Source organism: Bombus terrestris, chromosome 11 (assembly GCF_910591885.1).
Source record: "Bombus terrestris chromosome 11, iyBomTerr1.2, whole genome shotgun sequence".
In the NCBI taxonomy this organism is placed as follows: Eukaryota; Metazoa; Arthropoda; class Insecta; order Hymenoptera; family Apidae; genus Bombus; species Bombus terrestris.
The window spans coordinates 11,128,923-11,142,929 of record NC_063279.1 but is presented as its reverse complement, the minus strand read 5'-3'; the positions used below and the strand labels follow the sequence as shown (position 1 = coordinate 11,142,929).

Below are 14,007 nucleotides of genomic sequence, written 5' to 3'. Positions count from 1 at the left end.
TATTTGAAAATCCAGCAGTCAACATATTGATACTTAGCACATCATCCTCGAACGATCGACACTAAATCCAAACGATTTAGGAAAGGTTCGATTGAAAAGAATAAAAATTCAAGAAGCTGGAAAATATCTGTCGCTCGTATCTTTCGAAACAAGTAAAAGTTCCACGTTCGATGTTTTATACGATGATTCCAGAGTTAAGAGGGACATTACTGGTCGGTCAGAGAATCATCTGGCAGCTCTTGGCCGATCGTGATAAGAAAAAAATCATCGAGCCGGTTCGGAGAGAAAATTCGAAGCTGACGCGGCCTGCCATGGCAATACAGAGACAGGGACATTACCATAAAGCCGAGAATTTTACGAGAATTATGTCCGACGTCCGAATCGCGGGTAGCGCCGCGGGATACCCCGTGGCGTTCCCTGTCGTTATCAAAATTCCGTCACAATGGCCACACATCAACTCCCAGCACGCCGCGTTTTCTCTGTGGTCTACGCCTCTCGCGCGCAGGGCCCTTCTGTTGTCTCTCTATAGGGTGTACTGCCGTCGTCTTCAGGTTCCTCCTCCGATACGCGCGTCGAATCGCGATTAAGATTTCCCTTTACTGGAGAAGAGCATTCGTGGACGATTGGAAATCGAATTAGTCTGTGTTTCGTTCTTTGATTCTCTGATCGAAAGTTTGCGAATTTAAAAATTGAAAGGAAATTTAAACTAACGTATAAGGTTGTTCAGAAAATTCTTAGACAAATTTAAATCAAATTTGAGAAAGGTATATTTCCACAGAATTTATATTCTGTCGAATAAAATATAGGAATATCGTTTCTTTCAAATAAGAGCAGAATTCTAACAAATTTAACCGAGGAAGAAGGAGCAAAGAGTTGATTATTTGATAAAATTAATAATAAGCTACCCTCTTCCAATCTTACAAAAATTTCCTTTTCCTCCTCTTAGAAAATTTAAACCGCTCTGCATAACAAATATAAAAAGAACAATAAGAAGCAAAAAGAACAACAAAAAGATCATGATAAAAAATATTAACTAGTGATTTTATGAAATATTTTATGCTTAAAGGTAAGTGGTGCGCTGGAAGAGATTTAAATACTGTAATAAATGTGTCTGTAATCGAAGATAAGTTTAAAACGAACGCACAAGGCAAGGAGAATTAATGAGGATAAACACGATGAATGTAGTACCTAGATATTTCACGCTGCGTTAATTATTTGTACAAATTTTTATCCGCCTTATAGAGATACTAAAAATGCATTTAAAGGCACGCAGAAGTATCGTGAAACTAAATCGCAAAATAACAGTATGTACTGGTACCATAATATCGGGTTCAGTAAGAGAGAGGAAACGATTGGATCATTGGATAGGCGGAGGACTTCGTTTTAGGAATGAGAAACGGCGAAGTTCGGCTTGATTCATGGCTACACCTGACGGTGAAGTTCACAGTTTATTTCTGAAATGTTTCTCCGCTATTTCTGCGCTACGTTAACAGTCAGTTCACGCAATCAAGGAGGGATTCCATGGAAAGCCTCTAGATACAGCAAATTCCCTTACAGTAACCATCTCTATCTTTAGCGAAATAACAAATGGATTAGCCCAAAGAGAAATTTATCGGCTAATGCAGTTCAAAAATAAGAGTAATATGAAGTATAATTACTATAAATTTACCACATTAACTGAATAAATTAGACATACTATTTTAAGAAAGCAGTAAGAAAATATTATTTAAAAAGAAATCTATCTATTTTACATTATGCAATAATGTCTTCTTTACGCAAACATCAGGAAAGATAATGTTTTATTATTAACGATAAAATAAAAAAGAAATTTTGCTGCATTCGATTTTAAAGATTAACTGAACAAGGAAGAAAAAACAAGCCGAATAATATCGAGAAAGTAATCGACACGAACAAACAAAATTAACTAAACGAACAGAAACAGAATTCAATAAACCAACAGTTCTGTACCATATCAAATCTGATTTTCCAAATAATAAAACACCGAAATTGAAAAATTCTTGAAGTGGCAGAACTGAGCACGAACTGTTGTCGAAAAATGAAAAACGAAACGAATTACTTCTTACTTTAAAATGTCAAATATTTCAATTCACAACGCGTCACCCGTTAGATGAAAGAAAGCTCTCGCTGGGAGCAAGCGTTCAGGTAGCAAAACCGGCGTGGCTGCTGCGTTTTGTCGTCCTTCGTGAGTCGTCCTCGTTCTCCTCCTCGTCATCGTCTTCCTCCGCCTCCCTGTTCCTCTTCCTTCCAGCCCCGTTGTCTTCCACAAAGTGAACCCGTCAGCGAATCGTACGTCGAATAACCATAAAGTCGTCGCTTTATGCTGGAATCGTATTCCCAGCGTTCCCGTGGACACTCGTCCGGGATTAAAGTCGTCGGTTCTTTAATCGTGCCGAAGGATATGACGCTCCGGAACCATTCTACGGTCACGATTATGTACGAGGACCCAGCCAACCGATACACACAAAGGTAAAACCTTGGATTTGCGACCGCGAAACGGTCAAGCCATCGATGATGCGATGCACCAGTGATAAACGTGAATGGGATGAAGACTGTTCGCCATTGGTAATGTGGAATGTTTCCCTGGAATAATATTTGAATATTTGAAGCATATGAAAATTGTTAGAAGAGCATAAATAAGGCTAGTCGTTATACAAAATTTATGATAAACGTTCGTATCTATAAATAATAGAATTTTGATTTTTAGTAGGAATTAATAGAAAGAATTTACGTTCGATTTAAATCCCAAATAGTATATGACGTAGTGTCGAAGAATATCATAAAAGAAATTCCCGAATATTTGAGTTAATCAAACGAATATCGATGTTTTGGTACTAATTAGATATTTCTAAATATAATTTTCGTGACATTTGCCGAATAATTAATTAGAACATTGTTAGCATCAGTCACTTATTGCATTATCTTTGAAATTTAAAGTTTACTTGAACAACGAAGAATTAAAATGAATAGAAAGGTTGGTTGGTAATTAAATACGCTGTTTAATATTATTATTATAAACTTATCAAATCCTCTTACATTAGAAGAACAAATGAAGTTCATGAAAGTGTATCAAACGCCGGGAAACATTGAATCATCGGAGCTGAAGCTTACGGTCCGCCTGTGACAGTAGATTCGTCGAGACGCACGTAATTTCTCATTAGAATAAATTACGACAGATGCAAAACTGACGTTTAAAACAAATTGCATAAACTCTTTCGCGAAAGTTTAATAAAATCATTACGTACGTAGACGGTTACTTTTTAATTGCACTCCAGCCCTTATCGCAAACCCTTGCAATTAAACCGTAATTGCAAGACAATCGCCAGGGAAGTAGAACCAATAGAGGAAGCCGCGGAACGATTTCCCCCTCGTCGCAAAAATAACACGAACCCCGATTGGAACAACCAAAAATACAAGCGACGATATTGTTTGGCTAGACATTAGAGGGAAGCCGCTTCTCGCGCTGGCTCGCGTCAACTTTCAACCACACGACATTCTCGTTTGTCCTCTTTGACAACCCGCCGAATGGGGCAGCCGTCGACTTGTTTATCCAAGCCTTCCTCGTCGATTCCTGTCGTTGAGAAACGTTCGATCCATCCGTTTCACGCCGTTAACGACGGTTATCGCTCGGCTTACACCGGAGCCAGTCCAGGTGAACTAAACAGCGGGCAGAAACGACGAGGGCCGATAGAGGATGTCGCTGATAGCTTCCGACACCGATGGAATTATTTATGCGAACGCTTTAATAAGATAATAATGCAAAAGAGGCGGAATGGTTGTAAGAAGTGTGTAAATACAAGGTTGAAATTGATCCACTTTGATTTGGGTTGGTATGAAGCTCTTGGAGAATGGGGTTTTTACAAAAGAATTAATATTTTTGTGCAAAGAAAGACAACAGCAGGAAGATTACATTTAAATTGCCACTTAAGAATTACATACTCTATTACAAATTTTTGTATTCTTATCATTGAAACGTTTTCAAAATACTATTGTACGTACGTGTTCTCGAAACACTTTATTACTTTAAATCAAGCCTGATACGGTATATTAAATTATTTAACTTGGTCTCGCTGTATTTCTACAATATAATTGTGCAAAAGAAATAGTCAAATGATATAACTGAAAAATGAAAGTAATTTCTAACATACACTGAAGTCTAAAGGTTAAAGCGTATGAGCAGCCGTGAAAGTGTTAACAAACAATTTAGCTTGCCGCAAAATCAACGAGTCACTATTGGAAAGTTTCGTGGAGGAGGTATCGTATAGTTTGTAAATCACACTTGTAAGACAATTCTATTCTCCTTCTTCCAACTAGGACGAGCCAAAGAAACACGAATTACGTATGGCGGGGCGATAACAGAACGGCGTTCCCATTTCAGGGTAGTCGGTTACATTTTCGCGGGACGAGCTTACATAAATAACGAAGGCGCGGGTGCAGCAAGCCAGAAACACTGTTACAATCACAGTTCGCGGAATAGCTCGATTCCCCGCGAGTACCATAACTCACTTTATCATCGAGCCTCTTAATGAGTCTTCGCGTTTATTCTCTTTTCGTTTTTTCTCTCTTCCTATATCCCTCTCTCTCCCTCTATCACCCTGTGCCTATTTCTCCCTACTCTTCCTCGCGTTCATCCAACATTTGCCAGCGGTTTTCGCGCGCAATATAATAGGATATGGGATCCACGAGCGAAGGAAGCCAGCCAACGCGAAGTGGTTATGGTCTATATCCTCTTTCACCCGTGGTGATCCTGGCCAACGATAAAGACGGAAGCTCAAATAAATCGCGCCGCCGCCGGATGCTAGACACCGAACGTACCGGCCGCGAAGAATAACGAGGATTTCATTCCTTCGGGGTTACCCCGCCTAGCTGCTGGATCGCGTCGTTTCAGCGTCATAAATATGGCGGAAAGCTGCCGGATGGAAAAAACTAGGAAGAACGCGTATTTATGGCCGATGGAAAGCTTCACGTGTCACTTCGTTCGTATTTCTTCTTTGTGTCTCTTCTATTTTTTTTTTATTCGTCTTTGTCTGCATTTCTATGGAATAATGTTATGGAACAGTAGCATTTGGATGAGTTGAGTTCCGATTGAGTTCCATTTTCATCTTCATCTTCGCTCCTTTTATTTTCTTCGCCTTCCAGTTCCTGTATTTCCACATTTGTTATTGGGGGAAAACGTTCGTTTGGGTGGGGCAGAGAGCAAGAAAGAAAGAGAGAAAGAGAGAAAAAGAAAAAACGCAAGAGCGAGGGTTGGTCGATTTCCTTACACGGGGCAGTAGGAAATGCGTATCGTGTTGCCCGTGATAAATGGCCGCCAGTTAACGGCATAGAAACATTGTTATATCGTAGGGAAAAAACATCACGCCTCTTATGGAACTTTTATAATTTCATTTGCCGGTCTGCTTCCGGTTTGACGACGGTTCCGCCGTTGTTACGACGCCACAGTGTTATCCAATGATTTTGCGTTTCTCTTCTCTTCCTGTGGAGGGGAGTAATTGGAGTGGACCTTTGCGATCAGATGCCCGATTTGATAGCGCGGTACATCGGTCGATGGGGGATTTATTCGTTTCTCCAGTCGCCACGATGGGATTGAAAATTTCATGATTATTTCCAATAAGTATTGTATATTTTGAATCGAGCAAGGTCCATTTCAAAATGGGAGATTTGGCCAGCTTAATTGATCGCGAGAGAGAAATATTAGATCATTAGATGCTTCAGCGAGTGGAATTTTCGCGGAATTAATTGTACACGTTCGATTTTGCAGCGTGATCATTAATCTACCGAAATTTCCTGGAATTTCTATCGTGAATAACGAGCGACGAAGAAATCAGGGCCAAATACTGCCCCGGTATTTTCGAAAATTTTAATAAAATAACTATTTATCAAGGTAGTAAGCTTGAAAGGATTTTCATGAAAATGTTTTACGCATAAATGTTTCAAACAAATTATTCGATGTTTCAAATAAATCGCTATTTTGGCAATTAGAGATAAGGAGAGGTACTTCTTTATTTATGGCAAAACTATAGATTCAAATAACGATATGAAATATTAAAAATATCATATATAATCGTATATCGTATATCATATATATCGTATAAGACAAGTTATTCGATATACATGTATTATATGTGCAATGTTAATGATTCCTGTAACCAGAGACGGCCACTATTTCGTCTCATTTTTCCGCTTATCGTTTAAATTTATTTTTCACGTGTACTCTTTTCTTCTCTCCCCTTGGAACGCCTCATTTTTGCTCCAACTCAACATGCTCACGAACTGTAACTCTGGTATCGGTCGAGAATAATCCATATTTATGCGATAGGAGAACGCGGCTCGTTCGAAGCGCGGATTTATGTATCTAGAATCTAGATATTCCATTTCTCTGATGTGCATGCGTGTTCTTTAAAACCTTCCTTAGATTCTCTGATGCATTGTTGCTTTTAATTTCAAATTTGCTTTGCTAGGATATGACTCGAGAATAATATATTTATCTACTTTTTCACTGTTGGTTACCTATCAAAATATTATTTTTTATTGCATTAATTTGGCTAGAATCCACAAGAAGACCAATTAATGTACACAAAATGCAACATCTAATTTAAAGTTTAGCCGAACAAATTCATTTTCTGAACATTTCCTGATTCTAGCATCACAATGTGTCGGAGTATGTGATTAACTTTTAATTACTCGACATTTAGACAATTAAGATATCTACTGTGTCTACACAGAATCTAACACGTATTTCATACAAGTCGAATATTTTTTAGTGCTATTAACACTTAACAATTATATTACGGATCTATTCACCGATATCGCAAAGGATTAAATACAAATTAAAATTTTGCGATGTCTACATATATTGAAAATATGCGTCCGAATGTTGGTAATTGACAATAGTTAACGTTAAGATCATAAAAAAAGACGGTGAAATATAGATCGAAATAATCCGGAGAAAGATCCGGCGCATCGATGCTGGATTCTTAAACGCGTCCAAGCAGGTGGGACGATGCTAACCGAGATATCGCCGGCGCGAACACGCAGCTCGCTCTCGCCACGAGGGGAACTATGCTTTTCTTATAGAGTGTGAGATGCATTTTTTCAGCTTCCATTTGCAGACAATCGACGCGGTAATCACGGGTTGGGCGCCGGAAGCCGAGAAGATATTCGCGCGCTCGCGATCAGATAACCCTCTACTGCCTTTGCCTGACCTGCCTTGCTTTCTTATTCCTCCTACCCGTCCTCCACCTCCTGTTTCGCCGTCATCCACTACCTTTTCCCTCCCTTCCTTCTCTGTCTATGTGGGTTCGTTGCCAAGCATTCGGCCTCCGTTTCGCCTGACAGGCCGGCCAGAACAATGAGACGAACTTAACAGGATTCGTAAAAGCGGGAGAAACCGAACGCGAAACGCTACGCGGATGATCGTTATCTTCGCCAGATCTGATTCACCGCCCACGTAAGCTTGCACGCGGGCTTGATCGTGTTTATGAAGTGGCTGGCCGTTGCCTGAATGGCGGACGGATTAATTAGATTTCGAACGCCGCCACGGTGAAAGCTTCCCGCGTTTCTGCCTCGACCCGTGTCGAGTTGAATGAAACTCGAGCTACTCCCAGCTCCAGGCTTCTTCTTGTGTCGGTCTTAACGGTGTGCGTTGTGGCACGCATCGAAACGCGCTTCCTTGCGTTCCTGGCTTCTCATTGTGACTTAAGGTTTGGCTCTATGTGAAAGAACACAGGTAAAATGCAGGATAAGTATATTTTTATCGATTTTTCTTTTTAAGGAAAAAAGAAATATTTTAATATAAAATGATTTAATCTAAATATAAGAAGACTTTGATAAGTACAAAGATACTGTCGATGAAATTTTGTAGAAGTTAAAAGCATAGCTGTTAGGATAACGATATTTTAATATTATGCGAAATAATATTGTAAAATCGGTGGAAGAATATTGTTCGTACGTTGCTACATGGAAGACGATCAGAAAAACCACTATGATCTCAGGACTCGGTCTCCCACGAGCTTTTAGACACTATCGTCGAGTTGTTCCGTTATTAACAATTCAATCTGAGCATCGAGCGAACCTCCCAACGACGACCAGGCGGTACCAGCGTGATTGTCGAAGGTTGGTGACATTCACGGTGGCAATCGAGGGGCTGTGACGACGAGTATCAAGGCGGTGCGCTTCCTGGAGTTTCTGTGGCACTCCGATCGGCCGTTGTACGGCGAGTCCAGGGCCCGGAAGATCACCGGGTATACGTCTCCCGCGGGGAAACATACCATTTATCCACGTCAACCTCATTCACCAACACCGGCATGTCCCAGGCCGCAATCTACGATCCTTCCCCACGTGACGGTGCCGCACATAAATATACTTGATGCACGCGCACACGCACCGAGAGCGTTTGCCCTCTTCCCTCCCGTGTCCTCGTTCCGAACACCACCACCACCAACGCCGCCGCCCCCTTTTTCCTTCTCTGTCTGCTCTTCTCAGCTCGTGTCCGCGCGTTCTGGCTGCAACGTCCTCGTTCAACGCGAGATGCAAGCCCGAGCAACGTAGCGAGCGCACGGTAACACGCGAGACCGCGTGGAACACACGTTCCGTGATCAGAGAGACCCAAAGGTGGACAGGTGTGCATGTACACCGTGAATATTGTAGGCTCTACAACATAGAGAATGTCCGTGTGTGAAGGTATGGCCATTGTGCGTGTCTGGCCGTGTGCGAGCGTTAAGGTAGACACACGTGAAACAGGCGACCGCGGCAGATTCACACTGAAAAGAGTCGGCATCCTGCTGCTTGGGCGGCTCGCTGTGGATAGACGTCGCGATAAAACGCGGTTAACACGGAAATTAACCGTTATATCTTTGCACTTATTTACTCTTACACAAGCCAGATAACGTAGCGAGCGAAACACCGTATTTTACATAATGCAATCGGCCCCCGAGCTTAGACGATGCACCGCTGCTTGAATCAAGGGCCCGAACCGAGCATCCCGGATCCGTTACCGATTTTACCGATTCTTTGCCTCTTCAAGCTTACCTTAGGATACCGTGAAGCATGAAACGTCTCAAGATATGCTGAATTTAGAGTAGACTGGTTATATTACTTGAATAGATTCTTTGATGTCATGTTGGAAAGAGTGGAAGATCAGATCTCGAAGATTTATCGGTTGTTTATTTTTGATAGGTTTTGATAGGTGTAGAGATTACAAATTGCTATAATGTATGACAGATAGTATCAACCAAACATTTGCAGCCGTTTCTTTACTTGTACCTATACTGGATGTTCTACTAATTTCGGTAATTTTCTTTATCTCGATGGATTTTTGACTACAGAATTTGCCAAGATAAAAGAATCGTAAGTCGGAGATTTGTTTTAGCGATGGATTGACGACGATTACTTTGTTACATTTCTGCTGTAATTCTAAACTTTCAGCAGATAACATGCGTATGTAATGAATCAAAGAACAGCAGAAGTTCGATGTAACTTTACTTTTAATCATTTACAATTTTGAAAAAACTGTAGTTAGATATTTAGGTTGAAAAATCATTTAATCGTAGTTAGACGAAGAATAAAGTATTTTGTTAAATATCTAGAAATTTCTTTGCTATTAATATTTTACTATTATTATGTTTCTTCAAAGATACGTTTAATCTTCAAAGCTAACGGATGAAGTAAATCTTCGTTAATCTTAGATTACCTTGAAATTGGATGATACGATGTTGGGAAGTGGATAAGGATTGCTAATAACTCTGCAGTTACTTATGCACGACGTCGAGATACATGTATTTCGAGATTAGCATAAAGAAAGTGTTAACGAAGCCTTCAAATTACACTCGGGTTCAATTACGCTAATTAATTTCTCTTTCTCACGATTGATGGAACCAGTCGGGACACGAGTTTCGGAGCGACTCAAACCTAGCTTGAAATATTGCCAATTTACAAAATTTAGAATACGTCTCTACCGCAATATCAGCATGTCGATCAAGGTCCCTTACTTGAGAACTTGTCATCACTTGAACCGTACTATTTCCCTTGAATTTCCAGAAGCAAACCTAATTAAAGAGACAGAGGATAGTCTCAAAGCAAATATATCAAACTATTATTCCTCGACTCTTCACCGATATTTCCATTTGCTGCCGCAAAATCTTTATAATCTCTTTTTGAAAAATCGAGAGATTTCAATCAGTAAACGATGTAAATAACGAAAACAAAAAAATGCTGAATGCAATCTTAAACGTTGTATGTGCTACGATAAATAAAACTCGAATTATAAATATCATATTTAAAACGATATTTCTTATTTATTATACAAATTCTTGCTTATACCACTTCAACTTCGCGATTATTTTAAACGCATTAAAAAATGACGAATTTAAAAAAGAAATAATCAGGGACATGTTATGCCTCGTCAAACTACTTTGTCTATACTAACTACAAGCTAAGACAATTTTTCACCCCTGAAGAACCCAAATTTCGATCCTCGACCCAATTCGATGCTCTAGGATACTCTAGGTCCGTTCGCTCGAACTCCGTGGCAATTTCCTTGGAATCCTCGTGGAGACGTAAGTAGAATCAGCCGTCGAAAACGGCCTCCAGCGGCATTCGCCAGATGACTCTCGTTCTCGGCACGGAGAATCCCCAGGTCCGTGGATGCTGGTGGGACCAGTTCCATCTCCACGCGGCTCGGTGGCTCGCCCGTTTCCCATCAGCACAGTGTCAGTCTGAATAGCACGTCGACCAATCGGACGACTGCTTTATCTTCGTACGTTCCTCCCATTGGCTGGAACCGGTCGGGTTTCTATCGAGCGGGCGTCAGAAGGCCGCGCCTAGCAGAGAGAGGTTGCTGCTTCGGATCTGGGGTTAGTGTACCTTCGTTTTCCCCTCCAGCAGATCGGACAAGGACACCAGAGTACCGGCAAGAGAGAATGAGAGAGAAGAGAGAGGGAGAGGGAGAGAAAGAGAAGAAGTGGTTGTAGAGGGGTGGAAGAGGAGATAGACCTAGTGCTCGTCTTCTTCTTCGTTAATATTGCTTTCAGCCTTCCCTCTGCTAGGCCGTTCCGAAAGTCCCTGATCGATATGACGTCGCATCCCCGGAGTCTTGGAGCGGGACAGACCTCGTGCACCCTTCCTTCGCGTCATGGGGGTTACTTCAAGCCGTCTTACGTTTCTCTCTGTGCTCGTAATCTCCAAAGATTGCGAGACGGAGAAGCTTCCGTTGATTGAGAGTACTCGGATCGGTGGGACTTTTCCTTTCCTTCTTTTTTTGCTCTCTTTCGTAGATGCTCATTGGAGGGAAACGGGGTTGCGACCTCTGTCGCGTCTTCTCGTTCGAGTGGATTGAATTTTCGAGTCGACTCGGGACATCTGGGATGAGGGTGGCTGCGATCGCGACTCGAGAGCGCCGTGTTTCCAAAGTAGGTTGATATCTCGTCTCGTTCTCTGGCGAACGAATTTTAGGGCGAATCTGATCGTTAACGATATTTATTCCATGTACCAATTCCGTACGAGGTTAACCTATGAATCTCGTTAAGTACGATCCACTCCCTTTCTCTTCGGCATAGACGTATACGATATTACTGGAGGATCGAAAGTGGCGTCGGCCTGCAGGCCGATTGCAATCAATCACAGTAGAAACAGCCGTCGATCAGACTCGTGTCGTTGGTTCTCTATTGTTCCGCCTTCCGTAAACGGACTCCGCGACGAATTCGAGGAAAGTCATCGAACGTAATTGCCGTGAAACGCGGCTCAAAAACTCGAAACGCGAGAAGAAGCTGTCGATCGGTGGTAACGGCGCATAAAATCGGCGAGGCTCGATTCGTGGGGACCGTGTACGATTGTGCCTCGGTTAACGAACTTAATGGGATATATCTGCTTGGCGGTGGAGAGAGAAAGAGAGGAAAAAGGGGAAGGGAAAAAGAGAGCATACGGCACTCTAGAGACACGATTCCGTCGCGTACGGTGAGCGATGAATTTCCGTCGTGTTCAGTCGAATACGCGTGCGGCCACCGGTTTCGTGGCCAAATATAGTCGGCCGTTTTCAGGCCAACGAATCCAGAACTGGCCGCCGAGGACAATACGTCTAACTGTCACCGTGATTCGATTACAATTAAACCGTGTAAGAGAAAATCTAGCGTTGACGAAACAGGTGCACGCGCTCACGTCTCGTGCAACATTACCCGTTCGCTATTTCGATTCGTTTTGTCCTATTTAGTGGAATTGTTTGGCTTTCTTGCGATTCGAAGTTAAGAGGTACGACTTTTTCTACTTCGATTTTACGAAGTATGAGGTTTTTATGAGATTGTTTCAAACAGATACTTGAAGATTGTGGGCTGAGTGGAAAGAAGTGAAGAAGGGTTTGAGGATAAGCCCCGTCTTTCTTACGTTGTCATTGTTTGTAATCTTCACCAATCGTCGGATCTCATTTAGAATCGTTAACTACCGTATCGTAATAAGATATCTGAAGTTTCTCATTTAAAGAAATTTCACAATTCTAATATCAATCACTTTCCCGCGCGGAAATAAGGTAATGAGTATTTTCGTCAAAACTCAAAAAGCTTTAACACCGTGTTTCGACATTCGCCGTGATTAATCTCGCGAGGACGCGGTAGAAGCGCGCGTGGCTGGTCGGTCGATTTAACATTCGGAAAATCCCTTGGCTTTCGCGGGATTATCGTACAAAATCCGCGTGTGTTGGGCAGCGCGTTTCTAAGCGGGTTCTGCGGCGGGCCGGCACGGCATTCATTATTCATGATTAGCGCCTCTAGCTCCTGTCGACGTCGTTTTCAAAGCGTTTACCGGTGCGTTCGCGTTTCACTCTCAATTAATTTGTAATCGTGCCAGGTGGGGGCGAGAGGTTAGGAGGAGCAGAGGGTGCAGGAGGAGGTGGGACCGTATTGAATGGGAAGAGCGCGGTTCCACTACTATCAAAGAGAAATGACGTGACACGCGAATGGTTAGTCACGCGTCACTCACGCATACAGCTACAAATTGCGTTTGCTCCGAACGGGCCAGCAGCAATGTTCCAGTTCGCCGCTGCCGGACGAAAAACGTGTTCCTGCGACGATTTTAATATCGCTGACCGTTTGTCACGCGGCCTGCGACGAGATACTCTGGAACGTACGCGCGCCGGTCTCGTGTGCCTGCCGCTCGCTCGAGTACTCCGCCGCCTCTCGTCGTTCGATGTTCTTCTCGTCACCGACCATTTGTTTCCCCATCCGCATTTTAAACTTGAACTTCGTTTTTCATTTATCTGTAGGAAATGGAATATCGATATCGTATTTGCGGAATTAAATGGGATTCTTCTTTGTTTAGCGGATCAAGATACTTTCAGAGAGAAGAAGATGGAATGTACTATTTATTAAAATTCTGGGATTTCAAGGTTCTTTTCACATGCACGTAAATATATTTGAAAGGCTGAGAATACATTTCACGTAGAATTAAAGACATTCGAAAGGCAAAAGATGGTTTTAAAGATTTCCAATATCGTTTCCAGAATTGGATCAAGGAGACTAAGTTCCTTGAAAGTCACTTTGATTCTCCAAAATCTACAAAAACTAAGTTCGATTACTTTTAACTCAGAAGCTCACGTATTACACCTATCCGATACAGAAACCATTCTTTTGCCACACCGGGATCTGCACAGTGAAACTCTTCCAAACCTACCGCTCCAAAACCCAATGCACCTAAGGAGCACCCATCCTTCTCAACTACCCAAAGCAGAGCACCCAAGAACCTTCGACATCCCACAAACCCGATGACATAATTGACGCCCGCGAAGCGAGTTGTTCGAAGTGATTCTTGTCATCCGGCACGGAGGTCGACTAGATGCCGGCTACGTCGACGCGTCGTAGACGAGGACGCCATACACGGTCGGATATAACGTAAACGAAGACAGAGAGAGATCGCGGGAACGCGCAAACGCCAGGCGTCCCGACGCCTCTACCCCGTCGGGGTAGCCACCGAAAACCCCACCCCGTGGCTGCGACATCGGTGCAC

General features: G+C 42.4%; 1 long non-coding RNA gene across 1 annotated transcript; it reads right to left on the bottom strand.

Annotated features, from left to right (window-relative positions):
- Positions 1–2,607: 2,607 nt before the first annotated feature.
- Positions 2,608–13,903, bottom strand: LOC125386005. The gene is made up of 3 exons (XR_007225809.1): positions 13,675–13,903; positions 7,970–13,261; positions 2,608–7,729 (listed from the first exon to the last, which is right to left on the bottom strand). It is a non-coding gene; the product is annotated as an uncharacterized LOC125386005 (long non-coding RNA).
- Positions 13,904–14,007: the final 104 nt, after the last annotated feature.